The sequence below is a fragment of the Hermetia illucens genome, chromosome 1 (genome assembly GCF_905115235.1).
Source record: "Hermetia illucens chromosome 1, iHerIll2.2.curated.20191125, whole genome shotgun sequence".
Lineage (NCBI taxonomy): Eukaryota > Metazoa > Arthropoda > Insecta > Diptera > Stratiomyidae > Hermetia > Hermetia illucens.
In genome coordinates this window covers 162,830,892-162,844,569 of record NC_051849.1, presented here as the reverse complement: position 1 = coordinate 162,844,569, position 13,678 = coordinate 162,830,892, and the positions used below count along the sequence as shown (strand labels likewise).

The 13,678-nt window shown below is 42.4% G+C and overlaps 1 protein-coding gene across 2 annotated transcripts in view; it reads right to left on the bottom strand.

Annotated features, from left to right (window-relative positions):
• LOC119648946 (ATP-binding cassette sub-family G member 4) overlaps positions 1-11,008 on the bottom strand; it is a 72,630-nt gene extending 61,622 nt beyond the window's left edge. The window contains exon 1 of one of the 2 annotated variants that reach the window (XM_038050865.1): positions 10,668-11,008. The gene's annotated coding sequence lies outside the window, so the exon portion shown is untranslated. Of the gene's footprint in view, positions 1-10,469; positions 10,648-10,667 lie in introns of those variants that run through there. The other variant, XM_038050873.1, reaches the window with a different exon arrangement.
• Between the last annotated feature and the right edge of the window lie 2,670 nt (positions 11,009-13,678).

The window sequence follows — 13,678 nt, the reverse complement described above, 5'->3', positions numbered from 1 at the left end:
TAAATAAGTTTTATCTTCCCTTTGTTCTCTTCTCCGCTGAACCGGTCATTTGAATTGCCGTTTATGAAATATATCGGCGGGTGTTAGCTGGTAATGTCCAATAACTAATATTGAAAAAGGACATACAGCGTCGAAGACAGACTAGTGGGAGCGCGCGTGCTCGCGGACCGGGCGACCTTGGTTCAATCACGTAAGGGACATTTTTTTTTTTTATATTCAAAAAATAATAAAAGAAAAAAAAATTGTTTTCAATTTAACCGAACCAACACGGCGGAATGCTTAATGGTTAATGTTTGCTGATAGAAGTGGGAACAGGTTGGAGTTTGGCTCTTCCCCTTTATTTATTTATTTCTCTCGCTGAATGCTGAATTGGATATTCAAGGCGCTCGTACTGAATGCGAGTAGAAAGTGCAATTATTGTCTGAACTAATCCACATAAAGTGTAATTTTGAGGCAAGAGTGCGTAGCTTGCTGACAGCACGCTTGCTTCGCATTACTCGTGATCTGGGGTCGATTCTCGTTTCGAGCGCGGGAGGTTTTGCTTTTATATATTATACTATAACAAATAAATTTTTAAATTTCCAATTAAGCGGTTGGTGAGTGAAGCCCGAATTCCATCCCCACTTAAAGCGGACAAGTTTTTATAAACTACACTATTATAATTTCACTTTTTTGAGTTAAATTACTGTAAGCAGTGGAGGAAGCGGAGGACTCCGGTGGGCTTCCCACTAGCAAAATGGCTAGTGGGGAGTCTCCACTGTTACCTTCTAGCGCGAGTGATCCCTTCAAGCGGAGCGCAAAATTAGTGAGATCACCAGCAGCGAATTCGACGGAAAAACGCATGTTGGGCCCTAAGAGTAGCAGCAGTGTAGTTACTGCTGAAGCCGAGGGTGACGCATTTACGAAGCTGGGATCGATGATTAATAATCTAATGGAGTACGTTAACCAACGCAATAATGTACACCACGCGATAAAGGATCAGGTGCGTTCTATTAGGGCAACGTACTTCAAGGTCAAAGAGGACATGAAAGCACGGGCGGAAGCAACAGTGCCGATAAGCCAACAAAAAGCGATGGTTGCCGTAGCAACCCAAACCACGCAGAAGACATCTCTTCCCAAAAAGCTCTTTGGCAAAGAACTCTTCCAAAGCGAAAAGGATTTCTCGGAAATTCGGAACAAACGATTAAGAGACCCAAATGAAGAAGTGCTATCTCCCCAACGAACAGCAAAAAGGAAAAAGGAGAAACAGATGCCGGTGCAACCTGGGAATGACGGAAGATTATCTGGGCATACGGAAAAGGCCACTAACAGCGCCGAAGACACGTGGACTAAGGTAGGACCTAAGAAGAAGCTGCAAAAAAGAGCCAGGCCGGACGCGCTGATAATAACAAAAACCAGCGAGTTGACGTACGCGGAAATCCTACGCAAGGTTAAAGCAGATGCCTCCTTGACGGATCTGAGTGCAAATGTCACGCGGATAAGACGAACACAGAAAGGCGACCTGTTGTTCGAACTTAAAACCGGTGATGACGGAGGCGAAAACCTACGGAAGAAAATTGAAGCATCACTAGGTGAGGCTGCGGCGGTCAAAATGAGTAAGGATTCGGTGGTGATCGAATGCAAGGATTTGGATGAAGTCACCACAAAATCTGAGATCTGCGAGGCCTTGCAAACCCAATTGGGATTACAAACAGTGAGCGAGTCCAATGTGCTACGACTTAGAAAAGCGTACGGTGACACGCAGATAGCGTCGATAAGTCTTCCTATTGAAGCAGCGAAAAAGGCGATTGCAGTGGGCAAGGTACGTATTGGATGGGTGGTCTGTCGGTTACGGGAACAGAGTCCAGTACATAAATGCTATAAGTGCTGGCAGGTTGGTCATATAGCGAAAGCTTGCACTAGCTCCCAAGACAGATCAAATCTGTGCCGCAAATGTGGAGAACAAGGCCATTTGGCAAAGGACTGCAACGGAATGCCCAAGTGCGTATTCTGTGTGGAAGCAAAAAGTAATGACAGCGCCCACATTGCAGGAAGCAGTAAATGTCCAGTGTTCAGAAAGGCGTTCATAAATAAAGCCAAATGAAGTTTATGCAACTCAATCTGAATCACTGTCGAGCGGCCCAAGACCTACTTTCCCAAAGCGTATTCGAGAACAACGTGGACGTTGCGATTGTAACTGAACAATACGAAAATCTGCATAGCGGAGTATGGATAGCAGACAAAACCAGTAAGGCGGCGATATGGAGCTGCGGAAGCCAAGCTATAGTAGATGCGAAAAGACATCCAGAAGACGGGTTCACCCGTGCCAAGATTGGAGGGATATATATCTATAGCTGCTACGCAGCACCGAGCCTCACAATAGAGGAATTCACGTCATTGCTGGAGAAACTATCCTTCAATGCAAGTCGCTACAACCCCAAAGTAATAGCCGGCGACTTCAACGCATGGGCAGAAGAATGGGGTAGCAGAGAAACCAACGCAAGAGGACGAATATTGCTGGAGACATTCTCGCGCTTGAACGTGGTACTTGCCAACTCTGGGGGAGCCAACACATTCCGAAGGGGAGAATTGCAATCGGTGGTAGACCTCACCTTCGTCAGTGATACCTTAATCAGAGACTTGGAGTGGCGTGTCAGCGAGGAGTACACACACAGCGATCATCAGGCTATCATCTTTCAAACCTCGCAAAGGAATAATTTGAAGCCATTCACACGAATAACGATGAGCTGGGTAACTAAGAAATTCGACGCAGAAATGTTCAAGGAGGTACTTCTGGAAGATACATTGCTATCGGGAAGCGCACAAAACAAAGTTTCACAGGTCGTGGAAAAATTGCAGCGGGCATGCGATGCCGCTATGCCTCGACGTAGCACTTTCCGAAGACGAAATCCTAATTTTTGGTGGAATTCCGAAATTGAGGAATGCCGGAAAAAGTGTCTCAAAGCTAGGAGACGCTCCCAGCGCAGAAGAAACCGACCTGAGTTCGAGGAGCTACACGTGCAATATAAAGATGCGAGGAAAAAATTGCAAGTAGCTATCGCAAGGAGCAAATCCGAACATTTCAAGCGGATGTGTACTGAAGCTGATTCCGACCCCTGGGGTGGCGCATATAGGTCAGTGATGTCATCACTAAAAGGCGAGCGCTCCCCACCGATTACTTGCCCAGAGTTGTTGCAGAATATAGTGAACACTCTATTCCCAGTGGATCTGAATGGTACAAGTTTGCCTGCAGTACAGTTAAATCCCGACGAAGTTCCGATAGTGGAAAATGAGGAGGTTCTAGACGCAGCAAAAAGATTGGTTGAAAAAAAGACTCCAGGACCGGATGGAATCCCTAACATTGCCCTGAAAGTAGCCGCCAGGACAGCACCAGGTATGTTTGCCCAAGTTTTCACGGCATGCCTTAGGGAAGGAGAATTCCCCGAGCAATGGAAGGTACAAAAGCTAATACTCATTCCGAAGGCAGGTAAACCATTGGGTGACCCCTCCTCATATAGGCCGATATGTCTGGTCAATACCATTGGCAAGCTTTTTGAACGAGTAATATATAACAGACTGCTCGCTGTTGCGGAAAAGGAAGGAGGCCTTTCCGACAAACAATTCGGATTTCGTAAGGCAAAATCAACTGTCGACGCAATCAGCATGCTGACTGGCTTGGCTCAGGCTGCAATAGAAGAAGGAAAAAGCTGCGCAGTAATAACCCTCGACGTAAAAAATGCGTTCAATAGTGCAAAATGGAATAAAATCATCGAGGCACTTGACAAGATACAAGCCCCGAAGTACATTGTACGCATTGTAGTCGAGTTTCTCCTTGGGAGGAGACTTTACTGCGACTCGGACGATGGGCTAAAAATATTCCCGACAACTTGCGGAGTGCCACAGGGTTCTGTCCTGGGTCCCTTGCTGTGGCTAGTTATGTACGATGGAGTGTTGACGCTACGCCTACCGGACAACGTGACAACTATTGGTTTCGCCGATGATATCGGAATAACGGTGGTTGCAAAGCACCAAGATGAGATCGAGATCTATGCAAATGAAGCGATATGGGAGATCAATTCCTGGTTGAGAAATTCTGGCCTTTCACTTGCCGAGCATAAAACAGAAGTAGTTCTCATTAGCAAGAGAAGAAAGAACACAACTGTGAAAATCAAAGTTGGCGGAAAGACAATTTACTCCCAACCATCGCTCAAATACTTGGGAGTAATTATTGACAGAAGACTCAACTTCAAAAGACACATTGAGTACGCCGCAACTAAAGCGTCTTCCATCGCTACAACGATCTCGAGGATACTACCGAACATTGGTGGGCCAAGACAAAGTCGACGTCTTCTGCTCTCCAGGGTAGTCAGCTCCGTGCTACTCTACGCAGCTCCAGTTTGGGCAACTGCTCTGAATAACAAAGTGAACTGCCGAAAATTGGGAATGGCGTATCGGTTAAGTGCACTCCGGGTATGCAGTGCATATCGGACAACATCAGGAGAAGCGGCATATGTACTAGCAGGGATGCTCCCCATAGACATCTTGGCGAAGGAAAGTCGGCGACTCTACGACAAAACGTATGCAGCTGGAGAGTCTAGCGCATTTCGACGGCAGCTGGCACGGTGGGAATCTATCGAACGGTGGCAACAGCGATGGGACGAGTCCCAAAATGCTCGTTGGACATACCGCATCATTCCGGATATTCGGAGATGGTTTGAACGAAACCATGGGGAATTAAGCCACGAGCTAACACAATTCTTGAGTGGACATGGAGGTTATCGTGCTTATTTACATCGATTTGGTCACGACGAATCACCATGCTGCCCAAGATGTGGTAACGTGGCTGAGAATGCGGAGCATGTCATATTTGATTGCCCCAGGTTCACCGCGCACCGAACAAGAATGGAAGCGGTCGCAGACAGGCGTTTAACACCCGAAAACATTGTGGAGTTTATGCTGGAGTCAACGGATGCCTGGAACCAGGTTGTAAAGGAACTACAAGCTATTCACCAACAGCTTAGGCAGGAAGAACTACGACGAAAACAAGGAAGGGAGAGAACCATAAGGAGCCGCAGCTAAAAGCTGATCCAGCCCCGCGATGCAATACTTGATAGGAGTTCCGTGGGGAGAGTGGAATGAGAAGGAGGTGGTTTTAGTGAGTAGAAGTCTCACATAACTGCGTGGCAGGAGCCAGCAGTAGGTTTTGAACCTTTCCACCTTCCAACGCCGAAAAAAAAAAAAAAAAAAAAAAAAAAAAAAAAAAAAAGACAGACGGACAGACAGACAGACAGACAGACAGACAGACAGTAAACCGATTTTAATAAGGTTTTGTGTTTACACAAAACCTTAAAAAGCAATGGAAATTATATATACTTGAAGTGATGTAATACTCATTCATAAAAATCCCAATGCCATATTCTTTTCGTGTAGTATAGTAGATGGAATCTCTTGTTTTTCTCCTTCTCTTGGATGTTCATTAACTCAAATTATCAACGTGAGTGACATATCATCACATGTACGGTTAGGCCAATGAAAGGTGATGTTTGTGGAGGTGGAGTTTCCGGCATCTCTATATTATGATGATTAGACTAAAACAGGTTGTTGGAACTATTTGTTTTCTGTTTGTCAGAAAGGAAAGAATGGTAATCATATTACGACCGTTGCCACAGAACAAAGGGTAATTTTGTGAGTTTCACTACAGAATGGTTTATATTGCAAAGCTGGTAATTTAAACAGTCTCGGAAAATACTTACTAAAGCATATCTAGCAGTTAATATCTGATCACGCAAAAATACTAAATTGCCACTTTGATAAATAATTATGAAGCGCAAATATTCAATGGCAGAAAAGTCGCATGCCTGGCTACTACGATTACGTAGACGTTTTAAACAAATTATAGGAAATATAATTAATTGATTCTGAATGCTTGCATCTGTAATTAATATACATTCCATAGATTCAATAATAATGGCTTTGAAAATGCAGACAATAAAATAAATTATAATGATTATACAGAAATAGATTTAGTATTTATCTACAAAACTAATTAATAAAAACAGATAAGAAATTGAACAAATATAACAATTATACTAGCTAAATGCATACCAATACTGAAAACATTTTATAAAGAAATAACTAATAAAAACTGAGTTGTTTGACGTTTTCAAATTCATTAAATAGTTAACTCCTATCGAAATTCATAAAATCCTAAAATGTGAATCGAGAGGAAGGGTATAGGTGCGGACAGCAAGGATATATTTACTTTTTCTTACAAGAACTACAATGGTGATTATGATAAAACAACTAGCCTTGTAATATTACTTAGAAAACGTAGTATGAATTTGGCCCAAAGGTGAGTAATATTTTCCTATTGTAACAAATATTCACTTATCAAGTAAAAAAAAAAAATAAAGCATACAAAAAATTATTTTAGAAATCTGAGAATAATGATTTTAACGTGGGCAGAATCCAGAGTATGAAAGCGGACTGCATATCTCTAAACCCGGCATCCACGTTCAGATCCGCAAACATGAAATTCATGCTCACAGCCTAAATAAACATATTTGGTCGGTTGGCCCAATCATTTTTCATCCGATCACCGGCTACCTGAATGATCAAAGCTGGCAGACCACGGACGGATAGATGAGTGCAAGGTACAAGGTTATCGTGCGGAAGGTCCCGGTTCAAATCTCCCTGGTGACAGTGGAATTTGTATCTTGATTTGCGGTCGGAATCCAGTCGACTCAGCTATGAATGAGTACCTGAGTCAAATCGGGGTAATAATCTCGGTCGAGCGCAATGCGACTCTTGGCCACGTTTGAGAGAAGAATCCTCCGAAGAATTTTTGACCCCCTACATGAGGATGGATGATTCCGTAGCCTACATAACGACGAAACCTATTGGTGATACTATGACCGTCTAGTTGTGGATAAAATCCGACTCAACAGGTTGCGGTGGGCGGTTCACTTAACTCGTACGGATGAGAATGATCCAGCCCACAAAGTCTACAAAGGCAATATCTATGGTAGAAAAAGAAGACGAGGCAGACCCTTCCTGAGATGGAGCAGAGAGAGTCAGGACGCTAGAGACCTTTTAGGGATATCAATTTGGCGGACTTCGGCGCAAAACCGAGGTGGGTGTCTGCGGTTCCTTACTAAAGCAGGCCTAGACCGGATACCGGTTGTTATGCCGTTGATGATAAGGTTTGAAAAATTTCCTTCGTGTGTTCCATTCTTGCTTCCCTAATATTTGCACCTATACCCATGGGTTCATACTATAATTCTTCAGCACTACCCTCAGAAGAAGTATCACATTCGTGAGAGTTTTGAACAAACATAACACTTGTAGTAGCCATGAGTATGTACCAATTTATTATCAATAAAGGTGTTGATGTTTTTTCAATTCTTTACAGTCTTCGCTGCCTTTCGTGCACTGTTTTTACTCCTGCAGTATTTTGTTCTTGCACAGGAAATAAGTTACCATTGATGAGCAAAATTTGAAGAAGATTTAAATCCCCAACCATCCAGTCACTGAGAAACCAAAAACTGGGTTAAATACAGGAAAGCTCAGAAAGCTGATCACCTCAGAACCATAATGTTACATAGCATATTTGGAAATTACGCTAGACCAAAAATTACTCTGAAAGACGCATGTTGGAAACACTTGTCGGAAAGCTACGAGGGCTCTAGTGACTTGCGAGTCAATAACAGGAAAAAAGGGGGTTGTAGCCCGAAGATACTACATTGGATATACACTGCAATATACCCACGCCCACGGAAATCAACCCACAAGCCTGGGAATTACACAAACTCCAAAAACTGGCTTGTGTGTGTATCAGCGAGACAACGAGGACATGCCTAACGGAATCCCCAGAAGTCCTTCTGTAATTAACTCTTCTCTATGTGCACATTCAGATGCCGCCAAGGAGGGCGATTTTCAAACTTTCAGACTATCTCTCTCTCATAGCAGAGGGAGCGGGCGCCGGACTCATTAGTGCAAGGAAAATGTACTTCGAGCCAATGGATAAACCATAGACACATGTGCCTCCTTCAACCTCCAAAGGAACTACAGGAGGCAGAACCTTGCTATTCTGACTGACAGCCAAACGGAGATCAAGGCACTTACGTTCAATCAGATGAACTGGTATCGAAATGCCTTAAGAGACTGAATACGCTCGGCTCACACAATAAGGTATGGATACTATGGTTTCCAGGCCATGCTGGGTTGGAAGGGAATAAGGCAGCAAACGAATTGGCCAAGAAGAGAGCAAGTACGTTTCTACGTGGAAGCCTTCTGTGGAATCGGAAACGGATTTATGGCTATGACAATTAAGGCTATGAAAATTAAGAGGAACAGTTGAGAGATCTATACTGAGCGAGTCTGCCAGGAATGGAGTAGTCCAGGCTGCTTGTGAAAGGATATGAACCCAAGTGTACAAAGGACTGCTTAAACCTAATCAATAAGAATCTCCGGATTAGTGAAAATACTCACTGGTCACTACCAACTAAACTATCACCTAGAGGTGCTAGAGATATCTACAGACATCGTCTGCAGATTCTGTGCTAAGTGTGTCGAAGCCTATATACACGTTCTGGGACAGTATCCGGCACTTGTGCAATATAGGTCGAGGCACCTAGGGGTATATGTAATTCCAGATGCCAAGTTGAAATATCAGGAAGTAGGGAATATATTAAAATTCCTGCCGGTTATAGACTTGCTTGATACACCATAATTAATAGGTGCACTGCAACCAATAAAAGGGGAGCAATAATGCCTTAAGGACGCAGAATAATAAAATAAATCCTCACTTTCCGCTAAAAGACGGCTAAAACTATTCTAACGAATATCTGTTTTCGAGCCCATGAGCAAGCATTAATTCAATACCAAGTAACAGCATGACATTAATATCGAAAAAGATTTCAATCAAACTCCTCTTAAAACATTCAAGAAGTGGCCTCTACTTCCAGAATCCTTTAAATCGAAAATAGGAGTACCGAATTACAGATTCCTCACACTGACATAAATTTGTAATTTATTTTTCACATCAAGAAGATACATGTCCTTATTCAAAATAAGAAAGAATACGCACACTTAATGTGTTAAACATATCGATGGCCATCGAAATATCCTTTCCTCTTTCAGCTCCACAATTATCATTCGCACGATAATTTCCATCAGATTAAACACAAAGAATGTCATTTTCTTGATTTACAAGTTTACACCCACCTGTGAGTACTTAAAGCTTATCTAATTTTATCAATCCAAGAATTCCAATAAAAATCCGGCATTCAACTGTTTAATGACGAACAGCAGATGACTTCATTGAACGATTGAAATTTAGACTTTGACACAACAATTTCTTAATTAATTGAATTATCGAAACTGATAAATCCTCAAGGTTATCTCACCTAGCAACGATACTACTGTTTGGTTTATCTTACTGAGTTGAGTCCGGCGCACAATTCTAAATTGTCATGCACAGGAATTTGCATAATAATCCGGGAATTCAAGATATCAAATAAGCCAGGAACCTGTTCAGACACTTGGAATAAATGCATATCGAGCGAATCTTGTTTTCTATCAGGAAAATTGGCATAATTTCCCAAAAATGAATTCGGATAGTCACTTCAAAGCTTGAAACTCTGCTTCTGAATACACCTGTTTGAGGCTACGAGGGAAATCACCATGTACGTATAATGAATGATATCTTCCCATAATCCAGTACAATTCCTTTGAGAGTCAACTCGCTTTGATTCATTCTCAATCATATTTATATTTTTGCTCTTATCATTTAACGCACTGGCAACAAATCCACAAATATTATCTACATTTCTTCGTTACAGTCCAGCAACTCTACAAATTCACAAAGAGATTAAAGTTCAGTATTGATAAAGATCTTTTATTATTTACTGTTCGGAAAAGCGAAACAAAGAAAATTTTCGGTGGACAACAAAGAAAACTTTTGCTTGAAAAGAACTCAACTGCTTCTGGAAAATCTGTGGATAATACAAAGCTAATGAATCTGACCCTCTTCCCAGATGCATCTTTTGCCCACCTAGAGAAAGACCGTGTTGAGTCATGACTGCAAACCGTGATTGCTTTGTTATGCTAGTCAGTACACGATATTTTTGTTATTCAAGTTTTTGATGTTCCTCATGTTTATATAGGAAGCAAAGTTGTTAGTCAAGTAGCGTCAAACCAGTTTTCAAATTAAAGCCTTAGGAGCTAAAAATGTCATGTTTTGGGGGTTACTTTGAATAATTCTACTAAACACATTTATTTAAAAATATCTGGACTAGTAGTCCGATCAAGTGTGAAAAGATACTATTGTAACATCTGAATCACAAGCCGTCAAACCGGTATCTGCTAAGGTATCCATCCAAAGACATGTACCCAAACCGCAGAAGAATGTATTGTTCATCCACATAAATTACTAATTTACCATCGCGCCTACAATTCAAACCGCATTAGGAGTAAGTTCATGGAACTACCTATTCAAGCTGAATGCGTACACCAATCACTCTCAAATTTCACCAGGTGCAAACACTCAAGTCACTTGGAGATCATCGAACCTCTTCTAAGATCACTGTATGTAAGGTTTTACATCTACGGATGCAACGAGCATCTAACTCTCCTAGGAAAGTCAAATGAACAGATCGCGAGCGAGTATCTATCTATCTCAGATTTACCTCACTTGATGGATCACTTTCTAAATCCACTTGCACTTCTAACAAAACTGCATTTGGTTCTTAGATTTTACGTTTGGAACTGGTAAGGGTTCTACCGCCGCACTATGCAATCACGTTCCGCTCGTGCACTTTGGAAAGATTGTTACGCGAAAAGCTCATATATGTAACGTGCTAGTGTGAGCTCTACTAACTTATAACTACCGTCTTCTGTCCAGTTTTCAAGAAAATGACCAGCATCTGATGCTGATTTAACTTTATATACCGAGTACAAGGTAGAGTCGATATTAAGAACTGATTCGAGTATGAAATGGAGACTTCGGCTACCCAGTATAGTGTCGAAGCCGATAATGTGTAAGTACATATACGTCTTAGGCAGTTTTTAATGACTCCTAGGCGCTTGCTATAGTGCACTCCACTCTCTTCATTTTGCCCGATTATGTCGCGATTAGCTGCCGGCCGATTGTCTGTCGATTTTATTATACCCTGGATTACCAGCTAAATGGATTACTTTAATTATGGGATTTTAGGCCTGACTTGAAAAGTTTGTAATTCATATTCTTCAAGGCAAACATACAATAATTGCAGTGTTAAATATGACTTCGAGTGTTGTGATATCCACTGAACTATGAACCAAATAAAACAGGATACACATATGTAAACCGTGAGCAAGGGGTTTGTCTGAAGAGGGACTTCATGTGTAAAACTGCCGCTTTTTTCGTAAGATACTCAATTGCCAGATCTTTGTAAAGGAGCATATGTTCCGCTTGTGAGTTATAGCCAATCAGAATACTAACAATACTCTGCATGTACTCTTGCTTTTCAGCACAATAGTTCCTCCTGACAGAAAAAGTATAACATTTTTGTTAACAGTATTAGCTTATACTGGTGACGCTCCAATTCCTGGTTGGTTTCTGGTACCAGAATAAAAGAGATGATTAAGGCAGAGACGCCTGCGTAGTCTCGACTTCTGAGATGCACGTAGCTGGCTCTATAGATAGCCTTTCCACGACTGCGGCTAACGATATGGGCGCCTTACCCACGTCACCCCCGACCGACAAATCCCTCAGCTTTATGTGTCATGCACTATTCTAATGCAACTATAAAAGATCGCATCACCCGAAGGTACCTGAAGGCCAAATTATGCCTAACAACCGCCTTCCATCCGAGAGACACGGGCCTTACTCGGCATCGGCTACTCAACTCCGACGATCATCCTACAAACGCTAAACTGGGATCTTCGCGCACCTCATCCACCACCCCATCGACGCCTGCCACCACTTGATATCAGGCAATCGTTTTGGTGTTCTGTGTCGAAACAACTATGCGTGTCGAGACTAACTTACTCCACCCTTTGGACAATATCTGACCTACATCGGAAGTAAGGCCAACTCAACTGGCAAAGGATGGCTCTCCTGACTTAGAGATAGCTTCATTCAAAGTGGCATATCCCCTGACTTCGATGCCATAGCCTAATCTTTCTTTTGGGCCCTTCGTCAAGCCATTTCAGGTCCACCCGCCTGTTTCACCGGCCTTGAATGATTCACCAAATATTTTTAAGAAATCGAAATCTTCAAAAGACTAACCGCAGGGTTCAAGATCCCTGAGGATGTGGAGAGATTACCCCATCCAGCAGCTTTCTTTGCATATTTAACAAGACAAGACCCCAGCACTTTGCGTGGCTTCACTGAAGAACTGGCTGTTTCATTACATTGCAACGTTGATGTAAATCAACAAACTGTACTTTAAGGTCCCTAAGCATTTTGTTTTAGAACGTTTCTATGACCTTCAGGTTTGATTCTATAGCACAGCCCCAGAGCTAAATGACATACGCCCAGATGTGCCTTAGGATCTGCTCATAAATTGCAACATTGTCGGCGCTCAGCTGGGAATTCCTCTCCGACAGCCAGTACATTTTTCTGTATCTGGCATTTAGATCCTTCCTTCTTAGGGTGTGACTTTTCCAGCCGAGTTTAGCATAGAGTGTCATACTTAAATATTTGTTCTCACTCGCCTGTGGCACATCTTGCCTCTTTAGCTTCATTATCATTTTTGCTTGTGAAGTTAATGGATTTGCTTTCGGTTAATTTTATTTTCCGTTTCTTGGACCATTCTACAATGTTGTTAACAGCTGTTTGTAGCCCTATTTTTGCTTCTTCCGTAGTTTCACCCGTGGTAAGGATAGCAGTGTAGTTCGCAAATGTCTCAATTTTATCATTGCTACAAAAAAGAAACAGTGTTGGGCCCAACACACTGCCCTGCGGTACACCAGATGCATTTTTTTGCAGTTAAGAGTACGTTTCTTTATATTTGACTCTGATAGGTGCTCTGATACGTTTGATTTTAAGATATCGAAAAATTCATCTGGGGTGCCCCTTGTAATTTATACACCTTATCAAATGCATAGGCGACACTAGAAAAATTGTTAAGCACACCTGTTTTTTCCATTGCATTTTCTATCAGATTCGTGATCCTGTGCACCCGTTGTATTGTGGAATGCTTTTCGCGGAAACCGAATTGGTGGGGTGATGAAACCTTTTAAATAGCTTTGCAGTCGAAGAACGTATTGTTACGAATCTGCTTTTATGTAATCTTAACGCTGTCGCCAATTGTTACGTTCTTCACTACTCGTAACTAGTTACGTTACTTGGATTACTGGATGATCACTATAATATATGGTATAGTGGCTTTTCGCCAGGAAACCGGTCCCTGTCCAACGCATTTTGTTGCACCGCTGTTATATCAGCCCTAGATTGGGACAGGGTATCGGCTAGCTGCTTGGCAGCTCCATCTCTGCACAGGGAGCGCACGTTCCATGAGAAAATGCGCAAATCGTTATTCCTTTGTCGTTGCCGGGTTCGTCGTTGTAAAGTCCATCCTGTCCGAGGCTCCTTCTGTGGCTTTGTAATGTTGGTTTCCCGTGTAGGGTTGTCAGCCCTACCCAACCCCCAACCTGGAGAACCAGTTGCTACAATTTGTTCCGTTTTTAGGCGCGCGCAATGTGTTGTATGGGT